Below are 22,280 nucleotides of genomic sequence, written 5' to 3'. Positions count from 1 at the left end.
CCTGGACTGATAACTGTAATGCCACGAGGGGAAGACACTAATATTTTGACTATTCCTGTATAATCAGCATCAATTACTCCGGGGTGTACTATTAATCCAGCAAGGGCTGTGGAGCTATGCCCTAATAATAGGCCTACAGTGTTCACAGGCAGTGGGCCCTTAAAATCCGATTCCACCACCTGGGTTCCCATCTCGGGGGTTAGTACAAGTCTGGTGGTGGCGCGGATGTCCAATCCGGCGCTTCCTTTTGTAGCCCGCCTTGGCTCGTCGGCGGGTAATGCGTGCGGGCTACCTGTTGAAGCACCCCATACATTTGAGGGCCCTGGGGTGATGGGCCCCATTTCCCGTTTTTTGAATTCCTTGGGGGTAGTGGATTACCTTGAATATATTTTACTGAGCGACATTCATTCGCCCAGTGTGTACCCTTGCCACACCTAGGACATATGCCAGGTTGCTTTACTGTTGGGGGACCCTTGCTGTCAGGATATTCTCGCTTAAAGTGCCCCTGAGCTCCACATTTGTAGCATTCCCCAGAATTTCCTTTAGCGCCCTTACGTTGGGATAGCTGAATGCTCTGAAGGCCTTGAGTAATGGCTGAAGCAAGTACTTATCCTTGAATAACACTGTCATTAACATCCCTGCATACCTTAATGTATGTGCTTAAATCTTTAGCCTTCCATGCCTAAGGGCCTCTTTACACCATTTATTGGCTTGCTCTTAGGCCAGTTGTTTAATTAGAGGCATGGCTGTGTCAACATCCCCAAATACTCTCCCAGCTGTTTGCATCAATCTTGCAACAAAATCAGCATATGCTTCATTTGGTCCTTGTATCACCTTAGATAGTTGACCCTGCAAGTCCCCACTGCCCTGGAGGGTTTTCCATGCTTTGGTAGCGGCAGCCGCAATCTGCATGTATACGGCAGGGTTGTATTGCAGTTGGTCATGTTTACCAGTGTATGGCCCCATGCCCATAAGCATATCCAGATTCCATTGTGGATTGCCTGCAGCGGCATTACGCCGTGCAACATCCTGGGAATGCTCTTGCCATGCTGTCTTCCAGACCAAATATTGCCCTCCAGAGAGGGCTGCCCTTGCTAAATTCCCCCAATCTTCGGGGATTAAATTCATGCCTGCTATGGACTCCACTAGAGAAATAGTAAATGCTGCCTGAGGGCCATACTGCATGACCGCTTCCTTTAATTGTTTAACTAATTTAAATTCCAAGGGCTGATGATACCGTTGATGATTTTGGTCCTCTAGAACTGGGAAAATCGAGCTGCTATTGGCCCCCCTCCATGCGGTCTTCCAATCCTCATTAGCAGAGGGATGACATTTACATGTTATCTCCCCCGCCAGGGGATTGTAAGGAGGCGGAGCACTAGGGGTCACTGCTGAACAGGGAGGGTCTGGTTTTAATTTGAACTTCCACTCTAGCTCCTCCCCCGACATTTCTTCTTCCCCTTCGCTAAAACTACTCCTTTCTGAAGCAAGAGATGAGCGTTCTTCTTTCACTTCCTCGAGTGCCTCAGCGCCCTCCTGAATAACTGAATCACATTTCGGCTTATATCCTCCCAGGCACCCTCTGACTAGAGTCCATATAACTAAAGTTCCCGGCGGCAATGGTTTACTTTTATCCCTCTTCTTAAAATCCTCACCTAACTGGTCCCATTGGGGGATATTTAGCAAGCCCTCATCCAGAAACCAAGGCGCCACTGTCTCAACTGTATTCAAGAATGTCCTAGCAGTTTTCGTTTTTAATGGCGTGCCATTGGCCTTTAGAAGGTCCTTTAGGGAACCCTCTAACCTCGACTTTGACAGTCCAGATCCCATAATTAGAATCCCAACCTAATGGCTGTTCTGTGTATACTCGCTGCTTAATCCCGACTCTAAGGCCGCCCCGCTTCTTATTGCGGACTCACTAAATCCCGGCTCTAAGGCCGCCCTGCTTCTTATTGAGGACTTGTTAAATCCCGGCTCTAAGGCCGCCCCGCTTCTTATTGAGGTCTTGTACAAGATTCCCACCGCTTTGATCGTGGTCCCGTCCCCACTTACCTGTGGACTTCTCCCTTGCAAGGTTTTTCTATTTTTCTTAATATTTCCCGGGTTTCGGCACCATTTGTCGCCCTCGGCCCGCAAGGACGACAATGAGCCTGGTATGGTGTTAATGCTTCATTTCCGTTTATTTAATCAACTTCCTTAGCTTATATACAGCAGGGTGACCAATAAGGGGTCAAGCCATGGGGAGAGCCAATGAGAGTCCTGTTACTATGCTGATTAAATTTGATACAGCCAATAACTATGTCCTTTAGGCGGGCTTCACCAGAAAGTTCATTGTATACTTGCAGCGTACTTTGCTAGCAGTGAGCCAAGCACCTTCTTGTAATGGCGGGGACTTTCCCGACTGGAGGCAGTCCCTGACACCCATCGAGCAAGGAGCCCAATGCGGACTCGATCCCAGGACCATGGGATCATGATCTGAGCCAAAAGCAGATGCTTATCCAACTGAGCCACCCAGGAATCCCGAGTTCATTCTTTCAACAGATGTTTAGTAAGCATCTTTGAAACATGAGAACAGTTAACTGGAGGAAATTTTCTTTCCAATCTCATTGTGCAATTAAAATATTGCAGTGGAATAGTGGGGCAGCTGGGTGGTTCAGTTGGTTAAGCATTCTGCTCTTGGTTTCTGGTCAGGTCGTGGTCTCAGACTCGAGAGATCGAGCCCCACATCGGTTCCTCCCTCAGCACCGAGTTTGCTTGACATGCTTTTCCACCCTTCCCCTCCATTCCTCTCCCCTCGCCACCCCCGCCCCCGCTCTCTCTGCTCTCTCTTGCTCTCTCTCAGGTAAATAAAATCTTAAAAAAAAAATCAGAGGCAGGCAATGCCTCTGCTCTAAAACCACCCACTGTCATCTCCCTTTCTTGAACACTTCTTCCCATGGTAATGAGGTCTTGCAAATCTGGCCATCCTCTCTGACCTTATCTTTTGCTTCTTCCCATCTCTCTCTCTGTGATCTAAGCACATGAATCTTTCAAGTACTTAGTGATTCCTGTCTCAGGGCCTTTGAACATGCCATTTCCCTGTTCACACACATCTGCACTATCCTCAAGAATTCAAGCCTGACTTCAAACGTCCTGTCCTCAGAAAGGATTTTCCTGACCAACCTATCACATCATCAACACACACGGGCCCTCTTATCACAAGACTCTGTTTTCTTGATGGCACTATCGTGATCCACAATTTTCTTATTTATTTTTATTTCTTTGCTGTCTTTCTCACCCCTCAGGAATGCAAATCCCAGCAGTGGGGGCTTTGTCAGTCCTGTTCCCCAAAGTAGCCTTTTATCCTGTTTTACACACAGCAAGCATGCAGGAAATATTTATTGAATAGTCACAAATTACTGGTCAGAGCATTTACTGCATGGCATTCAATTACACCGTGTACTCTATGCAGCTGTAGGTGGAAAACAAGTCTTCTTCCGGTTCCACTGAAATCTAATCACCTACAAGGAAAAAGTTGCAGTAGCAACAGTCAGAGGCACACGCCCTGGAAACCTAGATCAGAACACTTCCTCCATCTTTTCTTTGGTTTGTTTGTTTGCCTATGGCCTTAGTTTATGAACAACTTCTTCAGCTTCCAGGCTTCCCTTGGAGGCCCCCAGTCTCTAAGAAATGCTGAATGCCAGAAAAGTATAACAAACTGTTAAGTGGGGGACAGCAACCTCTTCAGAGCAGCCGTGAAATAAAAAATGCTGACAGGTCACAGAGGGGGCTGTGTGTCCAGCCAGAGTGAAGACTTCCACCCCTGGACTCAGAAGCACACTTGCAAGAAATCAGGCTAGCAGCTCCCAGCTCGAATCTCTTTCAGGAGCTTTTCCCCTCACAGCTGGCACCTTTTCCTTAGTTACTTCTCACTCTTATTTTCCCCTTCCCCTATTCTCCCTTGCTTTTATGAAAGGAGCTGGAAAAGTCATTCACATGAATGGATTAATGATTGATAACCTCCTGCAGACTAAGAGACAAGAGACCCATGCCAAGGACTAAAGCTATAATGGAATTCTTAGCATCTCTAGCGGTTGGAGGGCAGTGTTATCTCAGCTCCCTCTTGCCTCCAACACCGCCCCCTCCAACCCCGGTCTGGGGAGTCTTGGAAGAAAAACCTTCTAGGCCATCTAAACATGTTGATGGGCTTGGAGATCCTGAATCTATAGGTAAAAGAGCCCTCCTGCAAGGTTAAGAGCGGCATAGAGTCACATGGCCTGAAGAGAAATCTGGAGGGCATCTTCAAGAAGTGGCCGGGTCTTGTTTACACCCACCAATTTTGTGAGAAATTTCCACTGGGTATCTTAAAGGCATCTGGTTGTAGAACTCTGAACTCTTATCTCAACCCAGTAATATGGAATGTAATCAGAGAGATGAGTGTGGGTTTAAGGAACTTTGAGAAATATAATTGCTCATTTACAAGGCACTTCTTTATAGCTGCAGGCATGGGGATAAAACTTGCTCCAGCTTCCTTGCTAAGGTTTGAATTATGTAGCATTAATATGACTCTGAGAAGAGCATAATAAAGATAAGTTCCCTTTATTAAACAACTCTTTACCTAATGCTCACGACCATCCTGTGAAACAGCCATGCTCTCAGCCCCATTTTTCAAACAAGGAGAAAACCGAGGGTCAGGGCAGTAAACACAGCTGCCCAAGCTCATATAGCTAGGGAATGGCAGAGCCGTGATTCCTTCTGATTCTGAAGACCTTCATCTTTCCTTGAATGTCCCTCTTCACATTTGTAACTCATAGTAACCTACTAAGAATGAGCTTGTAATTCCCAATAAAATGTATACAATTCTACATTTAACTTCCCAAACTAGAAGTGAATGTTCAAACTAAGTTTTCAGTCATTTGCTTGAGTTTTTTGGGGGGTCAGGCTACATGATATTCATTTCTTCAAACAAATATTTATTGAGCAGATACTCAGTGCCCCCCAGGGATCCAGCAGCAGACCAAATGGCCCAACAGCCTTGTCTTCAAGGAGCTTACATTCTAGTCGGGGTGCAGTAGAGAGTAAACAAGTAAGGAAAGTGTAGATGACATCAAGTAGTGGGAAGTGTTGTGGAAGGGGTAGAATATGGAATGTGGGGTGGGGGGGTTACGATTTTAAGTAGTCTGCTCAGAGGAATCCTCACAGAGAAGAGCTTTGAGTAAAGACATGATGGAGGTGGGGGAGTGATGCTGGTAAATATCTGGGGACAGCTCATTCCAGGAGTGGGGAACAAGGACGAACATCTTAGGATGGGGTGTGTCACTTTTGCTCAGTTAATTACAAAAATAATTAATTTTATGAGAAATATCAGTCTTGTAAGTTGTTTGGTATAGTAAATGTCAGCATAAGAGAAAATAATCTTTAATCTCTTGAGAGAGAGCCCAGAATGAGGGATTATCCCTGGAGAGGGCCAGGTCTGCTGGAGGTTAGGTTCTCACCTTAAAGGTGAGACCTGTAGGGTACTAGAAATGCTTTCTAGCTTGATCCAGGTGGGATTCAAAGCTTAGATCATCTACTGTACACTTAGGTTTGTGTACTTCACTCCATGAGGTTATATCTCAATAAAAATGTTTTTTTTTTTTAATTATTTTTAAGGGGCGCCTGGGTGGCTCAGTGTGTTAAGCTGCTGCCTTCTGCTCAGGTCATGATCTCAGGGTCCTGGGATCGAGTCCCGCATGGGGCTCTCTGCTCAGCAAGGGGCCTGCTTCCCTTCTTCTCTCTCTGCCTGCCTCTCTGCCTACTTGTGATCTCTCTCTGTCAAATAAATAAATAAATTCTTTTTTTTTTTTTTAATTATTTTTAGGGGCGCCTGGGTAGCTCAGTGGGTTAAAGCCTCTGCCTTTGGCTCAGGTCATGATCCCAGGGTCCTGGGATCAAGCCCCACATTGGGCTCTCTGCCCGGGAGCCTGCTTCCCTTCCTTTCTCTCTGCCTGTCTCTCTGCCTACTTGTGATCTCTGTCTGTCAAATAAATAAATAATTTTTTTAAAAACATTATTTTTAAAGAGGCCTTAGTTTTTCATTTCTGGCCTCTGAGGTTCCATATTCATAAGCCACATAATATCAAGATTTTTAGTGCACATTTCATGGTTCCTTCTTTGCCAGCTTTGTTCAAGGCCACCAGGATTACTCCAAAAAACAAAAGCTTAAAGGGACCAGGGTTCAAGTCTTTGCTGGATAACCTTTGGAGAAATGATCATTCTCTCTGGATCAGATTGTTTAAGCTATGATATAAGGCTGGTAGTGATTGTATTCACCTTATAGAATTACTGGAAGAGGAACACAAGGTAAACTCTGTGGAAGTTCTTATTTTTACGGGGTAAGGATACAAAATTTGCCACTCCAAAATGTGTATCAGTGACTTGCAGATTATTTTAGCCTAATTATTTTTAGAAGACTCAAGAAGACACTTTGACCTTCCCCCTAACTGCCCCAAAAAATTTAGTTGGGAGGACTTGCTCCAGGAAGGGAGCTATTACCACAGATAATGATAGTATAATATGAAGTAGGTGTGGCAGACAGGAACTTAGCAAATCTGTTTATTAAAATTCCTCTATGGGTCCCATTGTTTCAGTAGAGTCCAACAAACATTTGTTTACCAAACATTAAGTCTTTTTCATCTTCCTATGAATTGTCTTCCTTCCTTTTGAAGTCCCAGACTCCTACCCCCTTCTCTGTCTTTCTGGATGGCATGTAAGCCTCAGCTACCTAGCTGACTGTGGGCCTCATACTCTCATGGAACCCTAGTTGGTTTGTAATTAAATTGATTTTCTCCTGCTAATTTCTCAAGTCAATTTAATTCTTAGACCAGCCAAAAGAACCTTGAAGAGGAGAGGATAATGTTTCCTCCCCAGCAAAGGCAAGACCACAGAAATCTTACATAACATTGTAATTAGGCATGTAGCCAATGGTTCAGTGGGAGTGCCTGCCAGGTCGCCACTGTGGTCAGCTATTACCTGGGCTCTATGGCTATTTTCTCTTGAGCTTATCACCCTCTTCTGGGCACTGGGTACTGCAGAGTATAGCAGGTCCTGCACAGCCACGTGGCATTCTATAGCGAGGGGACAAAATGAGCCCTGTTACTTCGGGGTAATACACTGTTGAGAAAGACCCCTTAACTGAATTTGTCATACCCTAAAATCTCACAGGGTTTAATCAGTGGCCCTTTCTGTTACTACCACCTCAACCCTGCTGGACTCAGACGTGAGTTCCCTCCGCAGGGAGACCAATGTGAGAGGTGGTAAAGTTATTTCATATGTCTGGACCCACATCACATAGTGGAGGCCCCCACAGTGGCCCAGCCCAGGTCCTAAATCTAAAGTTAAGTCAGCCTGTACTTTTGAGATACACCTGTGGGTCGGGGGAGGTGGAAATGTAACATACCCCAATCACAATCCTCCAGCTCAGCTTTGGCTAGTTATCTTACCCTGAAAAACAGAACCAGCTAGCCAATCATGCCATTTCTGCATTGTCTCTTCTCAGGCTCTATAAAACTCAAACTTGTCCCAGATCCCTCAGGAAGGGTCCCCCGTGTGAGGCACTACGCTCCCCCAATTCATGGATTATTTTCCTTTGAATAAAGACATCAGACTCACTACCAGATTGTTTTAGTTTTGTCAGTTGGCAGAGGTGAAGGCCCTGTGGAGCTGAGAAGAGCAGCTTTCCTCTGTGGGCAGGCAGCTGGATCACTCTTGCCCTCCCTAACCTCGCTCCTTTAGTATGAGTTTTCTGAGGATGGACTGCTCACAAGGAGACGGTAATGGGGGGGCATTTTCTGTAGAGAATTTAAAAACAGTAATGAAGCTGAAGTCAATGGACCTGACATGCCACTGCAGTTCTAAACACAGTCATTGAGCAAATGCTCCCTGCCCCACCAAACCTTGTACTGGTCTCAGTTCTAAATAGTTGCTATGATTACTGTTGAGTTTATACAGACAGACATGCACTTATGTGATTCAAATAAGCCCATTTTTAAGGAACATTATCTTCCATATGGCAGTTAATTTTAAGAAATCCCAGCTTTTATTAAAAAAAAAAAAAAAAAAAAAAGGAACTCCCAGCTATATAGTCCCATTTCCCTGACCCACCCTACCCCTGAGGACTCAGCCAAAGGACTCTGTTTCCAAGGGTATGTTTGCAAGGGCATATGATGGTTCTGAATTGTTGGAACTCTCCTCCAGACATACTTCATATCTTCACTCCCTGTGGTATCATAACTTCTCACATTTAAGCAGCTGATTTGAAATAAATGGTGTGATACATATATATTTTGGTCTTTGTTCACAGTTCCTGGCTTAGCTCCCCAAACTCTTGGAATTTCCTGAATGATGAGAGCAATGGGAGCATCTTTTGTTATAATATTTGCTCTTTTGTCCTTAGTTGCTGGAACTACTTCAGAGCCATAAAGGTGAAATGAGTGTCTTGTTATTCACAGCAAGCTCCTTTCCACCACAACCGGGATTATGCTAATGAGGTGACTTTTGGAAAGCCTCTAGGGATGGGGGCTGGTTGTCCGGGGAACTAACAAGGCTTTGAGTTTTGGAACTTTCAGTCACACCCTTTCCTCCTTTACCTCTCAGGAGTGAAGTTGGAGGTTGAAGAGATCACCAATGACCAAAGATTTAATCAATTGTGCCTTTGTAATAGTGCCTCCATAAAAAACAAAAAGGAGGGTTTCAGAGCATTTCCATGTTCGTGAACCCGAATGCGTCCATGAGCTGGAAGGATGGCACTTCCCCAACTCCACTGGGACCGAAGTGCCAGGGTTCAAGACCTTTCTAGACCTCACCCCAAAATATTTCTTTATCTGCTTATTGACTCATATCCTTTAATATCCTTGGTAATAAACCAGTATCTAGTAAGAAAACTGGTTCCCTGAGTTCTGTGAGCTCCTCCAGCAAATTAATCGAATGCAAGGAGAGGGTCATAGGTACCTCTGATTTATAGCCAGTTGGTTAGAAGAACAAGTAATAATAACCAGAACCTGAGATTGGTGTTGGAAATGTGATGAGTCCTGTAGGACTGAACCCTTACCTTTGGGATCTGACACAGTCTCCAGAAAGCCGGCATCAGAATTGAGTTTAATTTGTGGAACACCCAGTGTCCACTGAGAACTTGAGAAGTGCTTGATGGTTTTGGAAAAAACTGTACACACTGAAAAAGATAACAACACAGTAAGCGTAGAGGCAGTGAGGACTTAGAGTCTTATTTAGGTTTAAATTCTAAAACACAGGAACGGAGTGTGAACTGCAAGGTATAATATTTTCTTTAGTAACAATTCATTTTGGACAATGTATAAAGTATTTCACTAAGTTTGGATGATATCTTTAATATTATTGTTTATCTTTTAAATTTTAATTTCTATTTTAAAACTGTAGAACTAACCAAGAAAATGATTATTATGGAAAATAATTTTGAAAAATGGGGGACTGAATGAAAAAACTACCTATTCCAGTTATCGGATACACTAGGCACACTGAAGACTGAATTCCAACTTTGGACATATTTACTCTCAAGGTGTGCTTGCCTATGTATTTTTATTTTATTTTATTTTATTTTATTTTTTAAGGATTTTCTTTATGGAGCACCTGGGTGGCTTAGTTAGTTGAATGTCTGACTCTTGATTTCAGCTCTGGTCATGACCTCAGGGTTGTGAGGTCAAGCCCAGGATCAGGCTCCACATTGGGTCTGGAGCCTACTTAAGTTTCTCTGTCTCCCTTCCCTCTGCCCCCACCCACCTGCACAAGTGCTCTCTCTTTCTCAAAAATAAAATAAATTAAAATAAAGATTTATTTTTAGTAATCTCTACACCTTATGTGGGGTTTGAACTCACAACACTGAGATCAAGAGTCATATGCTATACTGACTGAACCAGTTCGTTTCCCCTCCCCCACATTGTTATTGCTACCATTCTAGGATGGTTTCAGATACAGCCCCATTAAGATGCAAGGGAGTGATGCCGATGACATATAAGATCTCTGTAGTTATTCATTCACTCAAAAAAAAAAAAAAGCCAATTATTGGGCACTTTTTATTGCATGCTTGGCATGTTCAGAATATTGCACTTGACCCTAGAGAAGGTTATAGAGCTAAGTGAACAAAGATTTCCCTCTTAACTCTAAAATTGAGAAGAATAGCAACAGATCAAGGTTAACTATCTTAGACTTTAAATGACAATTATGGTATCATTTCCAAAATACACTTATTAAAAAAGAGGGTTTATAGGAGGAAAACACACACTTGTAATGTAATAGTTGATAAACAGAAAGCCCGTTTATGTTATTATATATTTATAAGATGAGTCCTAACCTGCTGTTGAGAGACCAGTAATTGTAGAGAAACTCCCTCATAATGGTAAGCAACGCATGCTCCAACACCATCCAAGCATTTAGAGAGCCTCTTGACGTGTCTCTGGAACATGTTGTAAAGTGCATTTTCCTGATTTATTTAATAAAAGCAATTCTTGCTCATTATTCCTCTTATTATCATTGGTAATAATAATAACAGGGTGTTTGAACATGTTACTTTATTTCTGGGATTGGCCAGAAGGGAGGCTTATATCCTACTTTATTACTCATCTAATAGTGGAGACCTGTGAACCAAGTGGGGTACACATGGGATAGAGAAGAGACACTGCCTTAAGGGTTGGGGGAAGGGTGGCCAGTGCCACAGGTGTATCTGTGGCAGGAGGAGATCCTCCCATCCGGGTCATTCCTCAATAGTTGGATGCTGAGAAGATGCTGGTCCTGTCAGTTTCTCAGACCATGTCTGAAGGATGCCAAACATCACAAGTGGAAACGCTCCAAAATTGAGGTCGTCTTTGCTTTTGAACCCTTTTTGCCGTGTGGTGCTGTGAGGTCACATTCTTTCTGTGACATGCGGGCACCATGATGGCCTCTTTTATTAGAGCTTTGAAAAGATGGGTTAACAGAAACAGCCATGACCTACAAGGAACATAGAGTCTCTTATTTGGGACACTGATCCAGAAAAGGCAATGGTGGCAAAAACCAGCAGACGTTGAAACCAATCCTTCTGTCAGAGCATGCGTGGAAACTTTCTCCCTGTTTTAAAAACAATAACTAGCAATTTCACAACATCCCGGAGTCTAGAAGAGGCTTATGCTTCCTCATGCTTCCTCACCTGTGACCAGCCTGACTCCCTGTAGACTATTGGTTCAATCGTCTTTGCCCTGGACACAAAGAAGCTGAAAATCAACCAGGGAGCACCAGCAAAGGGAGGCTCCAACACTGACCTGTGTTTGAAGTACCGCTCCTTCATTTACCGGGGTTGCGAACTTAAGTAGTCTCTCAGATATTCCCTGCAAATATCTGTATAAGGCAAACCATTCAGGCCCATTACGAGTCTGGGGCAAAGCTGTATGTCCAACAGCTAGCACTCAACCAATGTCATTCTCCTTACTGTCTGGCCCAAGGGGGCTGTGGCCCTCAGGGTGTTTCCCTGTTACTCAAAGTCTTGAGGCATTCTCCTTTCCATATTCTAGGAAAGGTCAGAATATGGAAAGTGAATTGGGTGATTTTCATTTATTTCCTCCCAGGCAACTTAAAGATAAATCTGATCAAGATTTACCTCACTGGTTTAAAGACAAAATATAATAACTCCCATGCTTTAGATAGAGAAACTGAGGCTTGGAGAAGTTCGGGAATTGCTTAAAATCATGTAAATAAGCTAGAGCTTTTACTCTGGGAATACTAGGGGTAGAGGGCTTTTTTGTTTGTTTGTTTTTGTTTTTTTTTTTCCTCTAAGGGTACTTTCCACTATTATCACATTGGTGAACAAGAAAATTCTATCTGTAGTATGAGTAAAATGAATTAGAACCTATATTAGTAAACAGAGTTCTTTATGGTTCACAAATCATTTCCACAAAAATATCTCCCTAATTTTGTAATCTGAAATTTCAAAAGTAACACTTTCAAGATGAGTAGGACTATTATCATTCACAACTGAAACTGAAATTCTGAAGTGTTCCCTGACCTATCCGAAGTCACGGTGCTCAAGGAAGAAGCGCGCAGATCATCGTGGCTCCAAACACGGTCCCACCATTATGCATTATACTCCATTCTTGCACTGGTAAAGTGGAAATTGTATAGGTATTTTGCTTCAAGTACAGTTCCCTACCCTCACATCCCCCCCACCTGACCCCTTCATCTCTTCTCTCACTGCCTCAGGCTTCCAACTTTCAAATTCTTGCTCCCCAGTTTGGCCTGCCTTGATTCATACCTTCCTTTCAGATCTCAAGGTATCCTGATTCTTCATCTCATCTCCTCACTCCCAATGCTCCGAGGGCATGCTGCGAGGCATGAACTTGTAGATTCCTACTTAACCTTCTGACTTTAAAACGCAATCCTCCATAAGGGATAATCCAAGATTTGAGGCCTTGAAGTTTATGCACTTTGGGGGGCCCCCTATAGGCAAGAGAAACAAAATTAGGTACAGAGACTTTTGGAAGAAGCCCTTCCAGTTGAGGGACCCTAAAACTCATGCTTCACGGGTTCATAGAAGATTGACAGACTGTGTCTGTCCCCATGTAAGATACAACTCTAGTCAGGCTATCCATTAAGAGAATCCACCTGGGACCAGAGGCTGAGCCTGAAGGCTTCCCCACTTCACTCTTACAGCATGGTCGAGAAGGTGTGATGGTTTCCATTTTATAATTTGACTCTCCTCTAATTTATTGTTTTCCACTTGAGTTTGAGTTTTCTGGACTCAAGGGAGCCTGCTTTCTATTTCTTGGTAGGACCCTTCATTGAGCCTAACACAATTCTGAGTTCAGAAATGTTTTATGAATGAATGGATGTTTGAACAGATGGATAGATAGAGTACCTGTCCAATAACTCCTTGTTGAAGTTATAGCAGAAAATGTAATGATTTTAATAGTTACCCCTTACTGAGTGTCTATTATGATCCATACATTCTTCATATATTATCTCTGGTCAGAGCAATCTTGCAGGGTGGGAGTTATGGTCTCTAATTTATTGTTGAGAAGACTGAGACTCTTAGTGGCTAAGTCATCTGCCCCAGAGCCCATCACTCTAAAGTCTGAGTTCTTTCCACCTCACTCTACACCTTAGAAGCAAGAACCAGGCTACTTGGATCAGGTGAACTGAGTCCAGCCCTGCCAGGCACCTGCTCACTGTGTTGGCTTCACCTGTAAATGAGGAAATGAAGGGAAGTCCCTTCCTGTGTGAGCAGGCTTTGTCTTCTGCCTAGCCTGTTCCCACAGCACCTTGGACATACTCTTCCCAGTAACATACTAGTCCCATGATTTAAACAGTGGGCAAAATTCTCTCAGTGGGTCTTCAGTGGGAAGTAGAATTAAATAAAAGTTAACTTGGCAAACAAAATAACCATGCCAAAGAGACCAGAGTGCTGGGGACCATGATGGTGAACAACGGCCAGGACCCCAGCAGAGGGGAGGAGGCGGACAAGATACTCTGATGCTTTTGCCTTCTGCCCTAGACTGCTCTGCCGATAAACCAACAGAATGATGCCCTTTGTGGTAAGACTGTGATCATAAGGGAATGTGAGGATGAATGCCAGATTCCCACCAAGGGCTGGTAATGAGGAGATCTCTCTTGGGCAATTTTTATTTGATGAAAATATGGTGGTGCTTTTAAGAGGTTTCAAGAGCCTTAGGCAAAAGATGCTCTGATAACTTTGGAATGAGGTGCTCAAAGGCTTCCACCTCCATTAGGCCACTGAAGTCTCTACAGCCCTTTTAGGGTAAGGAGGAAGGCAGTCAAGACCATAGAACCCAGAAGGTCACTGTATTCATCCTCTGTTTGGCATAGCATGTGACTGTTCCAAATACAAGAGATTTCTAGAAGACAAGGTGAACTAGAATTTTCTTTTGTATTATACCTTTTTAGTTGCACTAGCAATCTAGCACCACAGAAAATTTGGGAACACGGTGACAAGGACCATGGTGACTGTGGCCCTCAGCAGAGACATGAATTCAAGTGGGAGTAACAGCACAAGGGACATGAGGTAACTCACCTGTCCCCAAGTCCTTGAATACTGAGGCCCAAAGACCTTGCAGAGTCCACCCAGCTCAGTGACACACCACTCATGATGTGACCCACAAGAAAAGGAGGTGGGGGGAGATGGGAATCAACCCGCTCTTCAGTTTATAGTCCAGGTCTGTAGTCCATGACTGAGTCAGTAACTGATTCCTGGAGTACTTACTGTCTGGCTTTGCCTACAGCACTGGTGATGAGGACAAGTATTGCTCCGCTCCCCTTTTAAAGAGCGTGTCTAGATAATAGGTGCCAGATTTTAGCTCCCTCGGGGTCCACTTCAACTTCCTTGGAGGGGCCAGGTGGGAGGGAGGTGGTTGTATGAAGACCCAGCAATTTCTCCACCATGTGGGGCTCCTTGGTTGGGCAGTCCTTGCTCTGTCACTCCCCATCAAGCTGCCAGAGAATTTCGGTGTGAATCTTATGGGTTCCCCTGCCCAAGTCTGCTTGTTCTCCTTCTTTCGCACATATTCCCCTCAAAATCCCTTGCACTCCTGACTCTGCCTCAACTTCTACTTCCTGGGGAACCCAACCAACGCATCTCCCTTACCTTTCAAAGCTACAGTGGTGCCTGGTGCCAGAAGAAGCTAGAAACATGAAGATCTTGCACCCAACAGGCAGAAAAGGAAGAACCCAGCCTACAGGTCAGCAGAGGAAGAATAGCCCAGGGGACCAAGAGGCGTGCATGACAGTGACTGGCCTCCCGGGGCTGAACATGAGCTCCCAGGACCAGGCCATCAGGCTGCCTTGCAAAGACAGCCAACTGCACCCAAGGGTTAATGCCAAGGCTCCAAGCTTTCACTCCATTGTCTGAGGGAGTGAATTGAAAAGTAGGGCTTTCTGCAGTCTGAGTTACTCGGAAGCTTGGGTGAATGACTGCTCTAAGCCTCAGGCTCCCCATGTGTAAAATAGGGCATGTAACACATGTTGTTAAGGGCTATCTTTCCCCTGATCCTGAGATGATTCTGGCCTAAAACCCCATGTCTGGATTGAGCACATCCATCTTCTTGCCCCACACTTTGTGCCTTCAGAAAAGACAAGGACTTGAGTCACATATAGTCTTTCAGATGGTTGACCCAGGTCTGAATAGTAACCTTCCACTCCCTTCTACAAGCTGAGTTTACCTGAATGTGTGGGAAGAGCTATACACCCCCACACGGGGACACTCAGCAACCGTCCGTGTGTGATCCAGGGGAAATTTCTTGCTGGGAGGGAGAGCAGCTCCAGTCTAGTTTGATACCAAGACGGCTTGGTACACCCCAGCAGTAAATCCAATCTGGGAGATGCAACATTGTCAGCCTCCAGAGGTCTGTATCAAGGGTCAAGAATGAAGTATGTTTTAAAAGTACATTGTTTTTATTAAAGTAGGATGTATGTTAAGAAAAGTACATAAGTGAAAATGTTCAACATAATGAGTCGTATCAGGGAAAATGCAAATGAAAACCACAATGAGATACCATTGCACACCCACTGGGATGGCCATAATCAAAAAGACAGATAGCAACAAGTATTGGGGAGCATGTACAACCATCAAAAGCCTTCTACACTGCTCGTGGGAAAATAAAATTGTGCAACCACCATGGAAATTGCTTTCTGGCCGTTCCTCAAAAAGTTAAGCATGGGATGATCGTATGACCCAACACTTCCACTTCTCAGCGCATACCTGTGAGAAATGGAAACGTGTCTACACAAACACTTGTACGCAAATGCTCGTAGCACATTATTCATAACAACCACAAGGTGGAAACAGCTAATAAACAGATAAACAAAAGTGGCATATCCACACAATGGAATATGATTTGGCCATAAAAAAATAAAGTATTGACCCATGCCACAATACAGATAAATCTTGGAAATATTATGCTAAATGAAAAAAAATGGCACCTGCAAAAAACCACATATTGTATGATTCCATTTATATGAAATGTGCAGAATAGGTCACGCTATAGAGATGGAAAGTAGATTAGTGATCGCTTAGGTCTGAGAAGGAGGGGGCTCTGGGAAGATGATAGTCAAAAGGTACCGTTTCTTTTTTGTGGGGATTAGAGATGTAGCAAATGATTGTTTTTTAGCTATATACATTTGCATATACTAAAAACCATTGAATTATATAATTTAAATGGATGAATTACATGATATGTGAATTGTATCTCAAGAAAACTGTTGTATAAAAATGCTCAGCTCAAAAAAAAATGTTTAGCTCAATGAATTATTTAAAAATGAGTAACTCACGTAACCAACACCTAGGTCAGGATGTAGAACATTCTAGAACCTCAGAAATCTTCCTGCCTCCTGTGGGGATATGTATTTTTTGTCTGACTAGTCCCCAGTCTCCAGAAATCTTACTGCTTATCTCTGGAATAGAGACTGGTATTAATTTCCACTGGGTCTACAATGAAACATGGTGACTTCTCTGGTGAGCCTTCTCCTGAAGCACACAGTTATGTTCCTGGGGCCCACTTTACAGGGGGTACTGGCAAATTTGGACTCATCCCAAAGCATATAGGCAGCACGGGGAGAGGACAAGATGATGTGAGGAACAGCTGAGGAATCAGGTCTATTTAGCCTGATTGTTGTCTTCCCTGTTAAAGAGAGCACACTTGGAAGTGAAGGTGCCTGTGCTGTGTTATCCCTATGGAATATCTAAAAATACGAGACAGGACAGTCCTTCTACGTACAGTGTATAGCACACAAAACACAAACATCATCAAAATCAGTTACCGAGGGCCTAGAATGCGTCAGGTCCCCCATTATCTCAAGTCTGCACAAAGACCTCACTAGGTGGGTGTGATTATCCACATTTCGCTAAACGAGGAGTTAATGGGGAGGAGAAGAGTTGCTGATGGGGATGGATGGCACTGCACCCTCCTCTCCAGCCCCAGCATCTTTATGCTGCTTTGAATAAAGGTGCAAAGTTGCCCACAGAAGTGTCATAAGAGGGGCGCCTGGATGGCTCAGTGGGTTAAAGCCTCTGCCTTCTGCTCAGGTCATGATCCCAGGGTCCTGGGATCAAGCCCCACGTTGGGCTCTCTGCTCAGCAGGGAGCCCAATTCCTTCTCTCTCTCTGCCTGCCTCTCTGCCTACTTGTGATCTCTGTCTGTCAAATAAATAAATAAAATCTTAAAAAAAAAAAAAGTGTCATAAGAACTGTCTGGAAGAGGGGGAGGGGAAACCGAGAGGGACTTGGAGCTTCCCAAGCTGGTTGTAGATGTGTTTTTAGGGCTGAGAGGCCCTTTAGCCTGTCCTTGACCACTCCCCCAAGCTCCCATCACCATGTTCTAGACTCACTTTAAGCCAAAGGTAAAGTTTTTCTTACTTAGGTTCCAAAATCCATTCCCAAGGACCAAGGAACATCTCCCCCAAACGCAAAGCCAGCCTGTCTATAAAATGGGGCCAGGCAGACACCAGGAGACTGGGGGGCTGCCAGGCAGGAAGGAGAAAGAGGGAGGACACCAACATGTCATAAAGGAGCTGTGGCCATGGGGATGACACTGTCCTGGTGGGTGGTCCTGCCCCTTTCCTGGAAATTCACATTTCAGATTCTATTAATCCAGAATGCCTCTTGCCATGTGCTCCGTGCTGAGCCGGGGACTCTCCTCCATGGTAACGTCCGTGGAATCGCACAGCATCCCTGTGAATCGTGCAACATCAACATCATCCCTAGTTTATTTTTCATTTGTTTGTTTTTGTTTTGTTTTTCTTTCTTTCTTTTTTCCTTTTTTTTGGGTTTTGTTTTGTTTTTGTTCTTTTGTTTTTTGTGATTGCCCACCATCCCTAGCTTAAAGATGATGAAGCCGAGGCTTAGACCGGCAGATGCATGAACCTCTTAGTAAAAAGTTGGTCTGAAAAAGGCTATTTCAGGTTTATTCAATGGCTTCTCGTCTAACCCACTGTGAGAGGGCCTGCACACATCACCCCATCCCAGGCCTCAGCTTCCCAAACTGTAAGCATGGAGCATGGGCCTAGGGCTGCACAGCAGTTTGAAGAAAAGGTCTGAAAAGAACAAAGAAAGTGCTTTTCAAAAAAAGAAGTCCATGCAGGGGCACCATTTAGGCGCAGCCCCCCCCCCCCCCCCCCCGGTTTGGGCCTAAATTGCTCACACAGTTGACCATATAGAAAAAGACTCAGATGGCTGAGATTTGGGCAGATGGTGTCAAGATCTTAAGGCAAAGCCTCCATGCCCCAAAGTCTCGAATGTTTCTGTCTCTGAAGCTCCGGCCAAATCTGTGTGTCATAGATTTGCTTTCAGTTTCCCTTGACAGAGGTGGGGAGCCAGTGGGTGGGGGAAACCTGCTTTTTTCCCTCCGATGCTGTAATGCATACTTAATTGGCGTGCAATTACGATCACCCAGTGAGGGTTCTGACAGCTTCTTGACTTCTGAACATTAACCCGGCAACCCACGCCACATCCCTGCGGCCTGGCCCTGGTCCAGGCTTCTGAGTCTTATCTGTCAGACCCTTAATAAAAACAGGAACCGGATCCTTAATGACCCCAGTGGCTCCCTTTGGCTCCTTTCTCGCCCGCCGTACCCTTGGCTCTCTCCTACAGACTCTAAGCTCTGAAGGAACGGTGTGCTCAGCTCAGCGAAAGGCCACAAACATCTTGGGGTTCTGTGGTTGTGCCTCAGAGCTTGGCCTCTTACGGTCAATAGAGCTTTGGAAGTCAGTACACTCTTCCCACCAGGTTGACCACATGTAGGGCTCCCAAACCTCTCTACCTTTTCCTTTCTTTAGGTCCACGTCTGCGCAGGCCTTGTGAATCTTTTAATCAGATCAACCAGTCATGGCCAAAGATTCTCACCAGCCTGTGCCAGCTAGATCCTCAGGCCGGCACAGATGGTGACTTGGTAGCTCCCATTTGCACCTGCTGCTTTAGAGGACTTGAGAAGTGCAAGTTCTTGTATGACTCAGGATGTGTCAGGTGGTAGTCCCTGACCTTGTCCTAGTATCCTTGGAGCTCTCCCTCCTCTTTGGTCTGATAGCACTGACTGCAGGTTCAGGTGTATCAACAATCTCTTGTAAGGCTTTGTGAAGTTCTTCTAAGTGCATGGGCTGTTTTCGCAAATACAATCTATTCGTCTTAAGGAAGGGACAATGTATCTTATACTTTATCAGACTTCCCACTGTGCCTAGCATAGCACCTAGACATTGTGGTAATGATAATAATTGTGAGTTAGGAGTACCTAGTTTGTTTCAGACACTGTGAAAAGAATTGTTAATACATTCACTTGTTTTATTTTGGGAAAAATAGCACAGTGAAGTATTGTTACCATTTTAAGGCAAAGAATCAAGGATCAGGCTCATTAAGGGACTCGTTCCAGGTCATGCAATCTGTAAATAATGGAATTAGCATTGAAACCCAAGACAATAAGAGAAACAGTTGTATGAAGCTAAGCTAAGCTATGCTGTGTAACAAACTCTGAAATGTCAGTAGCCATAGATACATATACATGAAGAAAGCATATTTCTGGGCCTGGGTGACTTAGTCAGTTAAGTATCTGCCTTCGACTCAGAGCATGATCCTGGAGTCCTGGGATCGAGCCCTGCGTCAGACTCCCTGTTCAGTGAGGCGCCTGCTTCTCCCTCTCCCTCTAACCCTCCCCTTTTACTCATGCTCTCTCTCTTGCTAGCTCTTTCTCAAATAAATAAATAAATAAATAAATAAAATCTTTAAAAAAAGAGAGAAAGAAAGTGTATTTCTCACTCATGCAAAAGCTGCTGCAGGTCCAAGTGTCTCCTAGGGTTGCTTCCCTCCTTGAGGTCACTGAGCAACCCTGTGTCTTTCCATCTCTTGTTTCTGCCCCTCCGACATAGGACCTCTGTGATCGGTCCGTCTGAGGAAGAGGGCTGGAGGGGTGCGCCCGGCTTCCACAGGTAGACATGAAGATGCCCAGACTGCGGGACTTGAGCCCGCGGTCTGTGAACAGACCACTCACAGACCCAACCTGACTCTTCTGTGTTCAGGAGAGAGGAAAATCAGAAATGGGGAAGCCCTACTAATCTGCTACAGAAGCTTATGTGTATCCTACCATGCTAAGCTGCCTCTAAAACCTAAAATTAAAAAATAAGCGATTCTAGGGAATCACTGGGATACAAAAGATTATTGGGGAGGGCATAATTCACTCTTGAGAAAAAAACAGACTTTGATACGTTTAATCAGCCCCCAAATCCCCAACCTAATTATCACCCAGACAGAGGAGCTGGGCTGCCCTTCCTTCCCCTCATTCTGATTATTGATCTTCTGTGACTTCTCATTAAGGTGCCCCTAATATTTGCTGTGCCCTAATCTTCCTGAGGACAAACGTGCGGATGGTATGTACAGCAGAAGGGGGACCCGGGGGGCAGATACTCTGGGTGGGATGCTGGGCAGCGGACACAAGGCTTTGACCCTGGGGTTCTCGTTTAACCCCCACCACAAACCCATCTGGTGTAGCTCCTGGTACTTTCAGGAAACGGAGTCTCTGTGTCTTTACGTAACTTTCCCAAAGTTACACACCGGGATCTTCTGATTCCAAATCCTGAACTTGTCCGCGGCCATCGCACTTCATTTTCTCCACTCTCTTTCAATTCCAAAGGTGGATTTCAATTGCACTGAACTGTATTAATCATAATACTCATTTCATGGCACACCCCTATCTTTGTTGCATGCATAACCCTATTTGGGTTTTTTTGTTGTTGTTTCAATTTCTATTTTTAATATGAAAAACTCCCAGAAACATACCACCCAACTTGTGGCTTTTCTTCCTCCCATCCTCCCGGCCTCTTCCACCAATACAATGTAACCAATATACTAATTTCTGGATGCGGCATTTCCTTGCCTTCCTTTTTACATAATTTTATCTCGTTTATATGTATTCTTATACTTATTTTATTTGTTTTTAATTTTATAGAAAGAGTATAGTTATAGGTTTTATTTCGAAATTTACTTTTGCACGGAGCGTAATACTACTAAGTTTAATCCATACTGTGTGTCACAGTGGTTCATTCATTTTGAACATGGTATAATATTATTGTATGAGTTATTCATGTTATAATCTCCTTTCTTATTATTGATATTGAGAGCAATGTTGCCATGCAATGTCTTTTGGAAGGAGTCGAGGAGGGAGTCAAAGTTTTTTTATGTAACTAAGAGTAAAATTACTATGTTGTAGCATACGGAAAGATTTTTCAAAGTAGTTGTAGCAATTTACACACCCATAAGCAATGAGAGATGTGTGGACCTACATCCTCCCCAGCATTTGGTTTGGTCAAATTCTTAGAATTTCCAACAGAACAGGTGCATTTCTCTGATCACTTCTCTTGTTCTTTGTGTACAAAATGATGGAATATCTGGGGTTTAAGAATACTCCTAAAAGCAAGAAGAGAGGTAGGCAGAGGGGGGGGGGACAGGTTCCCTGCTGAGCAGAGAGCCCTATGCAGGGCTCAATCCCAGGACCCTGAGATCATGACCTGAGCCGAAGGCAGAGGCTTAATGCAGTGAGCCACCCAGGCACCTCAGAACCTGCATTTTAATAAGAGCCATAGGTTGGGATGCCTGGATGGCTCAGTACATTGAGTGTCTGACTCTTGATTTTAACTCAGGCATGATCTCAGGGTTGTGTTATGGAGCCCTGCTGAAGATTCTCTCTCCTCCCTCTGCCCTCTCCCTCCTCCAAAAAGGAGATGAATGGTAAGAGCCATAGCTAGTTTGTGCACATATTTCAGGTTTGGGAGGAATGCCCTAGTGTCGGGGATGAAGGTGCTGATCCACTACCCTGGTTACTTAGTTAACAAGGGGCATGGGGTCTGCTGAGCCCTCTGTTTTCCATCTGTTAGTGACATAATCTTGGGCAAGTTACTTAATCAAAGTTTAGTTCCTCCCATGGTAGGAATAATGGTACTTACCTTCCAGGTTTGTTGGGACTAGCGAATGAGACAATCCATGTCAAGTCCTCACCACAGTGCCTGCTGTACTATTTGTGCTCGACAGGTGTTAACTCATATTAATCTTATATTGCTGTGACTTTTCCCACAGAGTCAATCCCTTTAACTTCCCTAAACCAACCCCAGCGCAAGGATACCAAATCCATGGTGTATATCTCACGACTTTATTCTCCAGTGTCCGAAGCACTCTTTCTCCCAGAGCCCAGACTTGCCTGTGAGTCTGTTTCACACAAGGTTCTGTGTAGCTCTTACTATTTAATTGAAGTAGGTATACAAGATAAAAACTATTT

At 44.3% G+C, this 22,280-nt stretch overlaps 1 long non-coding RNA gene across 1 annotated transcript in view; it reads right to left on the bottom strand.

Moving 5' to 3' along the window:
• The window catches only part of LOC309868301, a 29,408-nt gene extending 16,960 nt beyond the window's left edge, over nt 1-12,448 (bottom strand). Inside the window, exons 1-2 of the long non-coding RNA XR_014313627.1 lie at nt 12,272-12,448; nt 12,026-12,118 (exon numbers count right to left, since the gene is read on the bottom strand). This is a non-coding gene — a long non-coding RNA (uncharacterized lncRNA). The remainder of the gene's footprint in view (nt 1-12,025; nt 12,119-12,271) is intronic.
• Between the last annotated feature and the right edge of the window lie 9,832 nt (nt 12,449-22,280).

Source organism: Mustela nivalis (genome assembly GCF_964662115.1).
Source record: "Mustela nivalis genome assembly, chromosome: 7".
NCBI classification, from domain to species: domain Eukaryota; kingdom Metazoa; phylum Chordata; class Mammalia; order Carnivora; family Mustelidae; genus Mustela; species Mustela nivalis.
The sequence above is the reverse complement of the archived record's forward strand: the minus strand, read 5'-3'. Positions and strand labels throughout refer to the sequence as shown.